The sequence below is a fragment of the Populus trichocarpa genome, chromosome 3 (assembly GCF_000002775.5).
Source record: "Populus trichocarpa isolate Nisqually-1 chromosome 3, P.trichocarpa_v4.1, whole genome shotgun sequence".
NCBI classification, from domain to species: domain Eukaryota; kingdom Viridiplantae; phylum Streptophyta; class Magnoliopsida; order Malpighiales; family Salicaceae; genus Populus; species Populus trichocarpa.
In genome coordinates this window covers 5,036,296-5,050,875 of record NC_037287.2, presented here as the reverse complement: position 1 = coordinate 5,050,875, position 14,580 = coordinate 5,036,296, and the positions used below count along the sequence as shown (strand labels likewise).

General features: G+C 32.4%; 1 pseudogene; it reads right to left on the bottom strand.

Annotated features, from left to right (window-relative positions):
• Nucleotides 1–9,350: 9,350 nt before the first annotated feature.
• On the bottom strand, nucleotides 9,351–10,503 carry LOC7478177 (gamma-glutamylcyclotransferase 2-1-like; annotated as a pseudogene).
• Between the last annotated feature and the right edge of the window lie 4,077 nt (nucleotides 10,504–14,580).

The window sequence follows — 14,580 nt, the reverse complement described above, 5'->3', positions numbered from 1 at the left end:
TTGTTCAATTTTCTTGTTAATCCCTTGCACACAAGTGTTTATCCCATCTATAAACCCTTAATCTTGGATAGGTTCTTGAAATTTTAGTGTTTCTCTCTTGATTTTGCAAGAATGGATACAAAACTCCCTATTTTCTTTCCTTATGGTTCCTGCTGATTTTTTTGGTGAGGAGAGGGTATTTATACTCTATAATTTCTCTTATTTGCATTTAGGCCCAATTTTCTTTAAGTGTATTATTCTCTTCAATTAAATCCAACCCTCAACAGTACCGGGTTTATTATAATGTCTTGAATTATTTTGCTATGAAATTTATATTCAAAAATTTCTGAATTCCTGTTTTTATTTAACCATATGCATGAATCTCTTCACATTTATTTATTTATTTATTTTCCGGGGTTTACAATTCAAGATTGAATTCTTTTGAGGAGAAAATAGATGATGTGATCCACACTATATCAAAGGATCTATTAGAAGTTCTATTTGGTCAAAGTACAAGATCAAGGGCAAAGAAGCTCAAAGATACATTCAACAGGCTTATTTAGAGTATTTAAACCAATATGAATTTCAAGGAGACCACAACTTCAACAAATGATGATTAGACCTTAGTCAATCTAATTTATGTGTAAGAGGGGCCTGATCCATTTATAACATGGACATAATTATTTTATAATGGTGGGTTAATTAATTTCAGCATTAGAGGCAAATTTGGGTTTTTATTCCTAATGCATAATTTTACTCTAATAAGCATAATTTGTTATTTGATAGTTGGATTAGGTTGAAGTTTTACCAAAGTTTCCAGGGATCTTATTCTATATTGGGTTAACATTTCAAGGCAATTAGACATCATGAACGCCTTGTAATAAGATCGAAAAGCTACTTTGCAGGAATTTTATTAGTTTCTTAGTTGATTTAGGATTTTTATTTTATTTTATTTAGAACTCTTTTATAATTTTTCTAGCATTGTGTAGGATATTTAAACCTTTTATAAATAGGATTATTTAGCTTGTATTTAGTTTTTATAGACTTTGATTTCAATAATTATTGTTGTGTGTGTTAGATTTTGCTCATACTTTTTAGTTCTTCATTAAACTACTCCAACTTATCAAAGAATTAACCAAGCTTCATTGAATATTCTATACTTCTCATTTGCATCTCTTTATAGGTTTTGGGCAGGGTTTCAATTACTTTTTAGTAAGGTCCAAATTTTACCTTAAAATGCCTATTGACCAGTCTTGTGAGACCATGAATATCTCTCGAACTGTAAATTGGATCAAACTGAAATTTTACAGGGAAATATTAGAAAATTTTAGGCCAATCAAAGTTTGGAAACATATTATTTAAATTGGTCTAAGCTGTTGTTACTGTTTTGGAAGATTTGTTGACAATGTGTTCTTTCTTGATTATTTTCATACCAGTTAGTCTAGACCTGTAATGGATTAATTTTGGATAGAATTAAATGAGGATTATCTAGGCCCTAAAATTATGCATGAGCTTTGGATATAAGGGTTCCTAATATGTACTGGATTCATTAACGAATTGGAGTCTATACTTTGTAAGGATTCCAAGTCCCACATAGACTTGATGTGGCAGCATCTAAGAGTATATTTCTCTTGGGTTTCTTTTTCTTATTTTACAGGTATTCCTAGCACATCAAGAAGACTAAGAGGAGGCAATATAATAAAGAAAATTCTAGCAGTTAAAACAAAGTTTTCTAGTTGAATTCTTACACTCAAAGTTTAGGCTAAAACACTACTAAGAAGAGCTTTAAGATTTTGGCTAGATGGAGGAGTTCTAGCTTGAAGATCTTAATTTAATTATCCTATTTTCTTGACTACGTGATCAAGAGGTTCACATCAGTTGGTATCTTGGTATATGTTATCATTGTGTCAAGCTCAATTATAACTTGAAGTTGATATTAAAGAAATTATAGCACTTAGGGTAACATTTTCAATAATGGCTGCGGTTGGTATATTTGGCAATGTAGGATAAAGTAGAAAATATGGTGGGGCAAGAACAATAGTTATTTTATTTCGAGTCAAATAGAGGAAAATGGCCTTCAATGATGTTTTTTGTAGCTTTTTGGCTAATAAGTATGATCAACCACATGTGTACCTCTATTTTTTTCTCGCTAACATCCTCTCATTTCTTAGGTTTAACTGCCTCATTAATTCTCCTAAATTTAGTGGCATGCTCCACTCATTCAACCGCAAGTATAATTTCCACAAAACTAGCAAACCTATTTCCCAACAATTACTTATAGAATAAGCTTTTAAAAATGTTGATAAAAAGGAATACTAACTCTTTTTTACAAGAAAAGAGGTTGGATCTGAGTAGCAATTTCTCACCAATGCTGACATATTCCTTAAATGATTATGTAACTTTTTTCTCCATTGCTTGTAAGCTTCACCAGTCAGGTGTTACTTCCATATCGAATTTGTACTGACATATAAATGCACTAGCTAGATCTTTTCATTTCTTGATCTTATCCTCATCAAAGGACATATGCTAAGAAAGGACCTTATCGCTCAAACTTTTATGGAAAACATAGATAAAAATCTATTCTTCCTTTATTACCCCATCCATCTTGCTACAATAAATCCTTAAGTGGGTCATGAGGCATTCAACACTCGTATACTTGGTAAATTTAGACATCTTGAATCTTAATAGGATGATTATATTCGGTACCAAATGTATTTTAGATGCCAACGGGGAATCGTATAAATCCATGCCTTCAATTTCTCTCATTCATTCTTTGATTGCTATAAGCTCTTATAGCCAAATTCTTCTCCTGGATTTTCATGCAATACTTTTTCTGTGGTAGGCTCTAGAAAAGGGCAAACCTCACTTATTGATAGGATAACACCAAGAAGAGTTGAAGAGCCTTTAGGAACTGAGCATCGTGTGTCGCAACTAGGAATCCTTGATTAAGTGATTTATTATGGACTATGGCCTCTTATTGGGTGTGTATTTCTAAAGCATTCTCTTTATCGTAAAGCCCTTCACTTGATGACCTAGTTTGAAGGCTCTGTTTAAGCAAACTAGTGAGCCTAGATGTCTCACTTCTCATCAATTCTACATCCTTCTAGTAGTTTTTCTCTAAAATAGTTCTTCATTTATTTTTCATGACTTGGTTTGATGTAGTCTTTTAAGGAAAATCAAGTTTTCAAATTGTACTTTACTCTTGTCCCCCCCTCTTTGTAAAGAAATACTAAATTGATCTGTATGAATATGACTATGAATATGAATACACTAGATGGCCTTTTGTGATGAGTGATAAGAGTTGTTGAATTTTTTAACATTTTAAAAGAGTTTGATTGTAAACCTCGGGGCAACTTAAAATTTTATAGAAATTTTGAAAAATTAAATGGGAAATGATAATTATTTGAATGAATCGAAATGATTATCCATGACATAAAGTAGTAAGGATGTTTGATGTCAGAAATAAATTCTAAATATGAATTATGTTAATAAAGAAACTAAAAATAAAAGATAAATACATGAAGTAATGAAATAAATATTTGTTTTGAAAAGGGACAACCATTTCTGATAGTTAGATAAGATTTTTGCATAAAATTATATTGGAAGTTAGGATTATTATTAAAATAAAAGAGAAATGAATTAAGTAAGGGCATTTGGGTATAAAAAAAGGGATTTTTCTCTTTTTTACCTAAAAGGCTAATAATATACATGCCAAAGGAGAGAGATTTTTCATCTTTTTATTCTTCTTTTCATGGAAATTTTCTAAAGGAAATGATGAATTATGAGTGGGAAAGTGAATTGAAGTGAAAAGAAACACTTAAACACTAGATATTTACGAGATAAGAAGTTGAATTTAAAGAGAAAATGAAGAATCAATAGGAGAAAGGAAGAAGCTTGAGAAAATTTCAACAGGGTAGCTTTCAAAGTTGAAATTATTACCAGGTAAAGCATTTAAACCCATTTTATACCAATTTGAACAAAAGTAAATTGATTTTGATCAAAACCCTAGCAAAATCAAGTTAGGGTTCTTAGTATAAATTAGGGGAATTATTAAAATTGATCCAATTGAGGCAATTAAGGTGTAAAAGGTTTTCTTTAGTGATGAATCATGATAATACGAAGAAGGAATCATGGTGTAAAGAGAGAGCATGAGGGTGAACCAATAGGAAGAGAATGAAAGATGTGTTTGAAACTTTTTAATGTTTCGTGAATGTGTAGAATTAATGTGAATTATTGTTGTTTGAATAATGTTGTATATGAAAATGGTGCTATATTTTTTATGATGGCATTTTGGTGTAATATGAATTTGAATATTTAAGGAATTTGCAAAGTAAAATGTGTGGATTACGGAACTAAAGTGATTGATAATGATTTTTATATGTTGTAATTTATGTAAAAGTTAACAATTGATGAGGGTGATTAAACTTCATATATGAGATTGTTGATGTTAATGAGGTTGTAATATAAAACTATTTGTGAAACAATTAAACTTAAGATTTGGGAGGGTATGTTTATGTTGAATGAAAAAATGAAAGTATATTGTTCAAAAAGCCACAAAAATAAATGAGTAATGTGACATAGAAATTGGATTTAAGAAGTATCGGAAAGGAATTTCAATTGATAATTGAGGTAATTACAATGACAATGTTTCCTATTGGAACATGAGAGGCTGATGATTTAGGACAACAACAAAGGATAACAGCACGAGTGCAAGCCCCTTGTAGGTGCTCGAAACCTTGATACTTTTATGTTAAATCAAGTAATTACATTTTAATAAATGTGGTAGGTTTCTTATTTAACATTGATGTGTGTAAAACTAGTTATCCGGTAATGGAGCTAGTGCTCGATAATGGACAGTGGAACTAGCTATCCTATAATGGAGCTAGTGCCCGATAATGGACAGTAAAACTAGTTTCTCGATGATGGGACTAATGTCTGGTAAAAGAGCGGTGAAATTAGTTAACTAGCAATTGGGAATTTTACACGACAATGGCTAGTGACAATAATTTGAAAATGAATACAAAAATATATCTTGGGAAGATGATTCAATAAGACTATAAATATGATTGAAAGATAAGTTATGTTTATAACATATCATGAGAGTTACCTTATTGTTCATATGTTAATTACATTTTTTAATTTACACTTAACATTAAATTAATTTCATGTACTAAACAACCTTGTGCAGAATGAGTAGATGATTATGATTTTCTTTTTGTTAATTAATGAAGATTTAATTTTGATATATTAATCCTTTTGTAATGTAAACTTGGGCTGGGCATGTAAATAATGTCAAGAATTATAATTTTTATATCACTTTTGATAAGATCTTCTTATTAGACTTTTACAATATTATGATTTATTAGTACATTAAGCTTTGAAATGTATAAATCTAACTTATAATATTTTCCTATGAATTTGTATAATATCTTATATTTTTTTATTAATTGTGGAAATTGAATCACGAGATATGATGACGTGAGAAAAAATCCGGAATGATTGGACTATAATTATGATGTAAAATGTACTGTGATGGAAGTTAATGATAACTTGGTAAAAATCCAAAAGTAAAGGAAACTCTACTGGAAAATCGGTAAAAATGTTGTTAATTCAAGAAAATAAATGATATGCTAAAAGTTAATAAATGAATAAAAGATAAATAACAAAAATACATGATTCTATTTTACGAATTGATTTGATCGATCATTTAATGAACTAAACAATTAAATTCACTATTGTCTCAATCAGTCGATGGAACCAGTTGACAAATTAATCAACCGATAAGGGAAATTTTAGAACTATGGAATAAATTGGTTGACCAAATTTTTGGATAGAGTTGATCTGGTCGACTGTTAGTACTGATAGTATACGGTCATAAAAAAATTACCTTATTTTTTACATTATAATGAAGGAGATTATTTAGAAATTACATCCAAAAGTTGGGGATGTTACATTGACAACCACTTTAGTGCCTTAAATTTTGAGTGAAATTATTCTTTTATGGTTAGATATGAGCCACTTCATCATGGGCTCCTTGTTTTCATCTTTTATATTTGTATAATGGTTGTATGATAAATTATTGAATATATTAATCCATCTATTTTAGAAATAAAAAACTTGAAAATATTTATTCATTAAAAGATGTGGGATATGATTTAACATAGTTGTCCATATATTTCTTGAAGGTGATATGTGACCTCCCTTCATCCAAAAATATAGAAATAACCTAAATAATTACCCCATACATTTTAAGAAGAAAAATTCAAGCTTTTAATTCATCTAAAAATAAGAAAATATATACAAAATAAGTTATCAACTCCTTCCCGTGTTAACTAACCAAATTTTGAGAAATAAGTTACACATCAAAAACTTTGACATGCGAGGTTGTCTCCTTGATGAAATCATGGCATTTTATAGTAAAAGGTTGTAATGACTGGACCTTTTGTGTTGTTGTTTTTGTTTATCTTGTCACCTATGTATTAACCAAATTTTGAGAAGCAAGCTACATATCAAGAACTTTGACATGCGAGGTTGGCTCCTTGATGAAATCATGGCATTTTATATTGGAAGCTTGTAATGATTAGACCTCTTATGATGTTGCTTTTACTTGTACTGTCACCAATCTTATGAAGTTTAATGCACAACAGACTTGCCTGGTAGTATTACAAGGAGAGATCCTACAGAAAGGTTCTAACCATTATATATGAGTTGGTTAGATAATCTATTGGTCTTAAAAGAAACTTTTAAGACTCTCCATGTAATACTACAAGGTTAGATAACTGCCTGGGTAATCAAACCTTAAAAGGCTGACCTGAGGCCTACAAGGTACAAATATTATAGACTAGAAGAAATTCAATTGGCTACTAATCATGACTATATAGACTTTCAACAAGAATTTGAGGTTTTATGAGTGCTAGTCTGGAGCGTAACCTATTGAAGCACCATTAATTCCCTAATGTTAACTTAGAGTAAGTGTACATAAAACAAAATGTCATGTAATAAAAGCATGACTATAAACCAATATTCAATTCAAAGAATGATGTGTGGGATTGATAAAGATGAATGATGTATAAAATGCAATATAAAGTATCATATAGATAAAGATATATACAAGAACATATAACATGCAAATAATAAACACATATTAATTAGTCTATGCAATCAAGCATAAAATATATACAAAGCATGTCAAGCATATTATCACAAAATAAAAGAATCAAAGCTTATCCCTAAATCCCTAATAGAGTCGCCATTCAATTATTTACCAAGATTTTTAATTGACAAGTTATTGGGACATCTTGGTGAAATGGTTATGTAAAAGGGGTAAATTTTTTGTTTTTTTAAAAAAGTCGTCACTTAGTCTTATAGTAACTAGGAACTCTAACTAGTCTTTAGAGGTTTTTTGGTAATAGGCTAGTTATGCTAAAAAGAAGATGAAAATTACCCTAAAACATTCCACCTAAAGTAAGTTGCATTGTTGTTTTAATTTTAATGATAAAAATACATATTATGTATACATGCTAATATTTTGCCTAAACTAAATATATATGTTTATTAAATGTAAGAATTCCTAGGATAGTGATTTGAGATTTTGGCTTGACAACAAAGCTTAATCCATATTTTTTTTCATTATGCAGGCAAGATTTGAAATAATAATTAACGGAGACTCGGGTTTTGAATTGTTTCCTTTAATTACCCAGTTTATATTAATACACCATAAATTAATTATTTTACCAAGTATAGCCATTATAAATAACCACAAATATTTCACACAACTCAATTGCTATTGATGAGCATAATTAAACGTGAAAAGAAAGAAAATCATGAATACATTGTGAATTTATTCAAAACAATATACCCGTCAACATATGTTTGTACTTTGAAATTTAACATAAAAATCATAAAATTATTTGAACAATAAATAAATCATATATAAGGATTAAAATTGACCTTTACGAGTCGTTGGAGTCGGCTGAAATGGAAAGAAAATAGTTGGAAAATAGAAACAGTCCTAATGCATGGTGTTCATAATGCATTCAACAGTTTAGGTTGCAATGCTTATTTCTATGCGCCTTCAGGGTAGTGTGGTGTGTGGACCTATATGTGGAGTGCCCCTTGTTTTTCTTCTTGATGGTTTGGGAGGTGATGACCACCTCCACTAAATCTAAGAGATTGAATGCTAACAATGTAACAACTGTTGCGGGATAAATTAGACTGTTGTGTTTTTTTCTCTTCCTTGTACCAAGGTTTTTACTAGTTTTTTTGCAAGACTGTCAATTCCAATCTTAGTGTGTTCCCCTTTGTTTGAATTTGTATTCTATTTAAATTGTCCATGATCCTTTCAAAACTGGAAAAATAATGTTTGGCAATTATATTGCTTCCTTTTTTACCATGAATTTCTAATAAATGAAATTTTCTCTTCTCAATATATAGGATCTCTTTCAATAAATTTCCAGTTTTTCTTGATCCTCTCATTTATCTTTCAATAAATTTGTCCTTTTTTCCCTTCTTCCCAATTTACTTCCTAAATTATTTTTCCTTTTCTTTTTATTATTGATTAAATTAGATAGAAAGATTAGGGGTAAAAAATAGGAAATGATAAGTTTGAAAAAAAAAAAAAAACTTTTAAACCTCTACAACCATAGAATAAGATTAACAATAGGGATAATAATTTAATCTGAAACCAATGGATACCAACCTAAATATATAGGTTTTCTGTGATAGGTTACCTCACCCGATGAATAATAAATATGATATGAATATTGTTAAACATGACCCAAAACCCGACCCAAACCTAACCCGATATATAAATATGATATGAATATTGTTAAACATGACCCAAAACCCGACCCAAACCTAACCCGATATATAGATATGATTTTATTTTATTTTTTATTGAATAAAAAATAATAGTTGAATAATGGATAAATAAACATGTTAGATATGGTATAAAAATCTAAATTTTTTATTTAATGGATAATGAATGAGGTATGAATATAAAAAAACTCAACTCATTGATACACGTTACCTTCACCATTTTGCACTAATGTCATAGCCACCACCACATGTTCATGCTATGTAAGAAGGGATAATTCTTATATTCTATTCCTATACCTGCTAGTTTTTAAAGAAACAAAAATAAAAGGGTTTCGAGGTTGTCAATTTTTTTTTAATATAATATAAAAAATACAATGTAAATTCAGATTGTAAAATCATAAAATTCCAAGTGAAATTTTTTAACAAATAACAAATAATAAAAAAAAAGGTTGCGAGGTTCCCTCCAATATTAAGGAAAAAACACAAATGGATCATAAATAAAATGACAGAGATCATAAATAAAATGACAGAGAGCATAGAGACAGACTTAGAAATCATTTGGCAATTTCAGACACTTTAAACCATTTCTTTACCTTATAAAAATCTACAATGGTCTTTTTATCATATTCACATTCTCTCCTCTCCAAATACTACAAAAAGAGAAAAAAAAGTGATATGTAAGAAATGACGATTTAGTAACTGCTTTCAAAAGCAGGGGAAAAGATTTCCCAACCATAATACTAAATGAATGTGGCTAATTTAAGTAATTAAGCTTATGAGTTTAGTAATGTCACTCCTCCATTTCTCCCATCAAATTAATAAATAGCCAGGTCTGCTCAATCTAATTAATTTTAAGCTAGAAATACAGTAACAGGACATACCTCCATAGCTAATCTTTCCCTTTTAGGACCTCCTTGTACATAATAGGTAGCTCACCACTATAAAAATTGAAAATAGAGAAATAAGAAACAAAACAAGGAAAAACAAAAGCTTGTTGAAAGTAAGATAGACCAACCGTACAAAGCATAGTTTTTAAACCCGGCCCAGTGGCCGGCCCGGTCCAAGGCCCGGGTTCCGGGTTTTGACCGAGTCGACCGGGTCAATTCTTATTTTTTAAAAAAATTCAAAACGGCGTCGTTTTAGTAAAAAAAAAACAAAAACAAAAGTCAACAGGTTGCAACTGGGTCAACGGGTTGCAACCGGGTTTTTGACCGGGTCAACCTGCCGGGTCATGGCTTATCTTATTTTTTCATCAACTCGGCCCGGTTCTAGCCCCGGGTCGGCCGGGTCCCGGGTCGACCTGCCAGGCCGGGCCGGGTTTCAAAACGATGGTATAAAGCTTTAACTGAAAAAGATGAGCATTTTTGGTTGATCACCACCACTGACAAAATTAGGTAAAGGGGGTTAAAGTTGCTTAAAGAGTTGAATTTACGCAAAAAGCTCCTTCAACATTTTCCAACGCGCAAGTTCTTGCAGGACTTTTAGGTGTACCTTTGTGATCAATACACGCTGGCATATAGAACTAATTACAGACAATAAAAATTCAAGATTATTACTATAATTAATAAAAATAACTTCAAATTAATACACAAACATACCAAGATCAAAAACACGTTTGTAATCCTTGATAAATCTAATCACTTTCTCATCATATTCAAAAACTAGGTTCCACACCAATGAACCATAACCAAAAACCCAGAAAACCATCTTTGCTTATCTCCTGGGAAAGGACACCATTTATATAATTAAAAACAAACTACAAGGCAAAGATTGCTAGTGTTATTGGAAAACCTTTGCAGTGTGATATGCTCATCACCTCCATGTCTAGGCTCTCTTATACTAGAGTTCTCATTGAGGTGGACTTGCTTGTTGAGCTGCCCAACTCAATTAATATTGTTCTGCCTAATGGAGTGTCACTGTTGCAATTGGTTATTTATGAGTCTTTTCCTAAGTTTTACAAACATTGTAGACTTCTTCAGCATATTGTCTCTGTATGCACCAAAGTTGGTGGTGATAAAAAGGGGAAGAATTTTCAGACAGCTTCTATTCCTACGAGGGTCAGTCAGAGTCCTGTTCGTTCTAGCTTAGGCCCTTCTACTGAGACAGCTGCTATGGAACATCAGCAGTGTTGTTTTTTCAGAGTTATATTAGAAACTTCTCTAACATCAGAGAAAAGAAGAAATCAGAGAGAATGAGAAGATTTGTAATTCAATGTGTAAAAGCTGAGCAAGAAAACCTGCTCATATACATGACACATGCTGCCAAATAACTAGATCCTAGAATTTAGAAAGGATGTACTCATCTCCTACCATTCAATCATTGGAGACTACGATTCTTACACCTAGGCAAGAGCCGGTACAACAGAAAGGTAAAAATAAAGACAGCTGTAGGAATTTCCTGTAACAGAAAGTTTTCTTCATTTCTTCATTCTTCTTGTAATAACCCGTATGATTATCTTCTGAGGCTTGGATTAACTTAAGAAATCAGCTTACTTTTCAACAGCCTCTCCTAAACTGCTTACTGGCTTAACTCCAAGCTTGGACCTTAATAACCTGAATCTGTCTTTAGGCAATGCTTTAGTAAAGATGTCTGCGACCTGTTCTTCATTTTTGCAGAATTTCATGTTAATCAGTCCTTCCTTCAAAGATTCCCTAATGAAATGATACCTTCTGTTTATGTATCTTGTTCTTTGATGGAAAATTGGATTCTTAGCCATCAAAATTGCTGACATATTGTCACAGAATAAGGGTGTTGCCTAAGTTTGCATTTCTCCAAAATCATCAAGAACAAACCTTAACCAAATAGCATGTGTTGTTGCTTCTGATTCTGAGACATACTCAGCTTCTGTTGTTGATAGTGCCACTGTGTTTTATTTCACAGAAGCCTAAGAAAATGCTCCACTTCCAAAACTGAATGCATACTCTGAAGTACTTCTGTTATCATCTTCACTTCCTGCCCAATCTGCATCACAGAATCCAATAAGAGTTGCTGACTGATTTCTCACATATTCAATGCCATAACTTAGAGTTCCTTGTACATATCTTAGAACCCTTCTTGCAGCTCTCATATGTCTTTTGTAGGACAATTCATGAACCTTGACAGCAGACTAACAACATACATTAAATCAGGTCTAGTTGAAGTTAAATATAGTAGACTTCCCACTATTTTCCTATAGAGTTCTTCATCAACCAACTCACTTCCATCCACCTTTTTCAATTTCTCACCAGTTTGCAGAGGAATTGAAATTGGTTTACAATCTTCAAGTCCAAACTTCATCAGCAAGGATTTTGCATTCTTGCCTTGATGAATAAATATTCCTTGATCAGTTTGCAGTATTCCCATACCCAGAAAATGATGAAGAAGTCCAAGATTTGACATCTCATATCTCTGCATCATTTTCCTTTTGAATTTAGTAAGCATCCTCTCACTGCTGCCAGTATAGACAATGTCATCAACATAGATTGAAACAATAATCAATTCTCCTTCATAGTCATACCTAGTATACAGAGTAGCTTCACTTGTGCTTCTCTTGAATTTGCACATGGAGAGGTATTTGTCAATCTCACTATACCAGGCTCTAGGAGCCTGCTTAAGTCCATATAAGGCCTTTCTTAATCTGTAGATCTTGTGCCCTGCATTCTTTACTTCGAAACCTTCAGGTTGTTCAACATATACTTCTTCATCAAGTATACCATTTAGGAATGCTGACTTAACATCCAACTGAAACAGCTTCCAACCCTTTTGTGTTGCAAGTGTAATAAGAGTTCAAATTGTGTCAAACCTTACCACTGCTGCAAAGGTTTCATTGTAGTCAATCCCAGGTTTATGTGCATACCCTTTTGCTATAAGTCTGGTTTTATGTTTTTGAACTGTCCCATCCAAGTTGAGCTTCGTCTTGAACACCCATTTCACTCCTATAATAGGTTTGTCAACAAGTCTCTCCACCAATTCCCAAGTATTATTCTTCTCTATCATTTCCAGTCTGCATTCATAGCTTCTTGCCAAACTATATCTCCAGCTGCTTCTTGATAATTCTCTAGTTCTATGATGCACATGTGACACCTTGTATATATATCTTTTAGGGTCTTTAATTTGACTGGAGTGGAACTAAGTGTGGAGTTTTGACTGCTACCATCCCTAACATCTTCAATTAACTCTCCAACTGTGGAGTTAAAATGAGAGCCTCCAGCATTGTCAAATTGAGTTGCATCAGTTTGTTCTTCATTGTTCTCACCTTCTGCTTCATTTTCTTCAAGATTGAGAGATATTGGCACAGAGTTCACTTGATTTCTTTCCCAACTCCATGACTTGTCCTCACTGAAAATTACACTTCTTGAGAGCACAATTCTCTCTGATTTCAAATCATACACTCTATACCCCTTTTCACAGCTTTCATATCCCACAAAAACTCCCTTCCTGGCTTTGTCATCAAATTTCTACCTCAAGGATGATGGAACATGAGTGAAACATATGCAACCAAATACTTTCAGATGCTTGACTCTTGGCTTCCTTCTTGTAAATGCTTCAAATGGTGTTTTTCTTGTCACAGATGTTGTAAAACATCTATTCTGAAGATACACAGCTGTACTCACAACTTTTTGCCTAGAAAGCAACTGACATTTCTTTCTCAGTCATCATGGATCTTGCCATCTCACATATTGTTCTATTTCTTCTTTCAGCAACTCCATTTTGTTAGGGAGAGTATGCAATGGTTAGCTGCCTCTCCATTCCCATGCTTGCACAGAAATTTTGAAATTCATGTGAGATGTATTCACCACCTCTATCACTCCTTAGCTTCTTCAACCCATATCCACTTTGCAATTCAACAAGGGCTTTGAATTTCTTGAACAAATTAAGAGTATCAGATTTATTTCTGAGGAAGTATACCCAACATGTTCTTAAGAAGTCATCAATGAATATGATGAAGTATCTATTTCCCCCAATTGATTCATTTTGCATTGGTCCACACAGGTATGCGTGCATCAGTTCTAGTGGATAGCTTGCTCTCCACGCTTTTTCTTTATCAAACTTCTCTCTATGATGTTTTCTTGAGACACAGCATTCACACACTTCCTTTAGTTCTATTAACACAGGTAGTCCACACACCATGTCTGTTTGTTGCATCTTCTTCATGCTAGCAAAATTCAAATGCCCAAGTCGTCTGTGCCAGATCCAGGAGTCTTCAATCACTGAAGTTTTCCTTGCTGCGGGTCTCATAGATTCAAGTGAAAGGGGGAAACATCGATTTCCGCCCATAACCATTACAACTACAACATTGTTCAACTGTTCATAATCAAATATCACTGATTTGTTACCTCCAAACAGGATATAATAACCATGCTCCATCATTTGACCTACACTCAATAAATTCTCATCCAAACCTGGAAACAGTAGCACTTCATTTATATATCCCTTCCCATGCTAAGTTTCCACCACTAGAGTGCCTTTTTCTGTTGCTTGTACAAGATCTCCAGAACCCATCTTAACTTTACAAGTCACAGTTCTGTCAATGTTGATTAGTCCACACTCTTGAGATGTTATATGGTTGCTGTAAGCACTGTCCACAAACCATACACTTCTATCTTGCAAACTTGCAGAATGACAAGCATAGAATATTGTTCCTATAATTACTTCTTCTTTCTTTGCACAGTTGGCTAGTTGTTTGTAATTATGACTATCACAGTCCTTTGCAATATAGCCAAATCGATTGTATTTTCCACATCTTGGTTTTCCTTTGTGCCTACACAACCCAAAATGATACTTTTGACAAACTTGACACTGTGG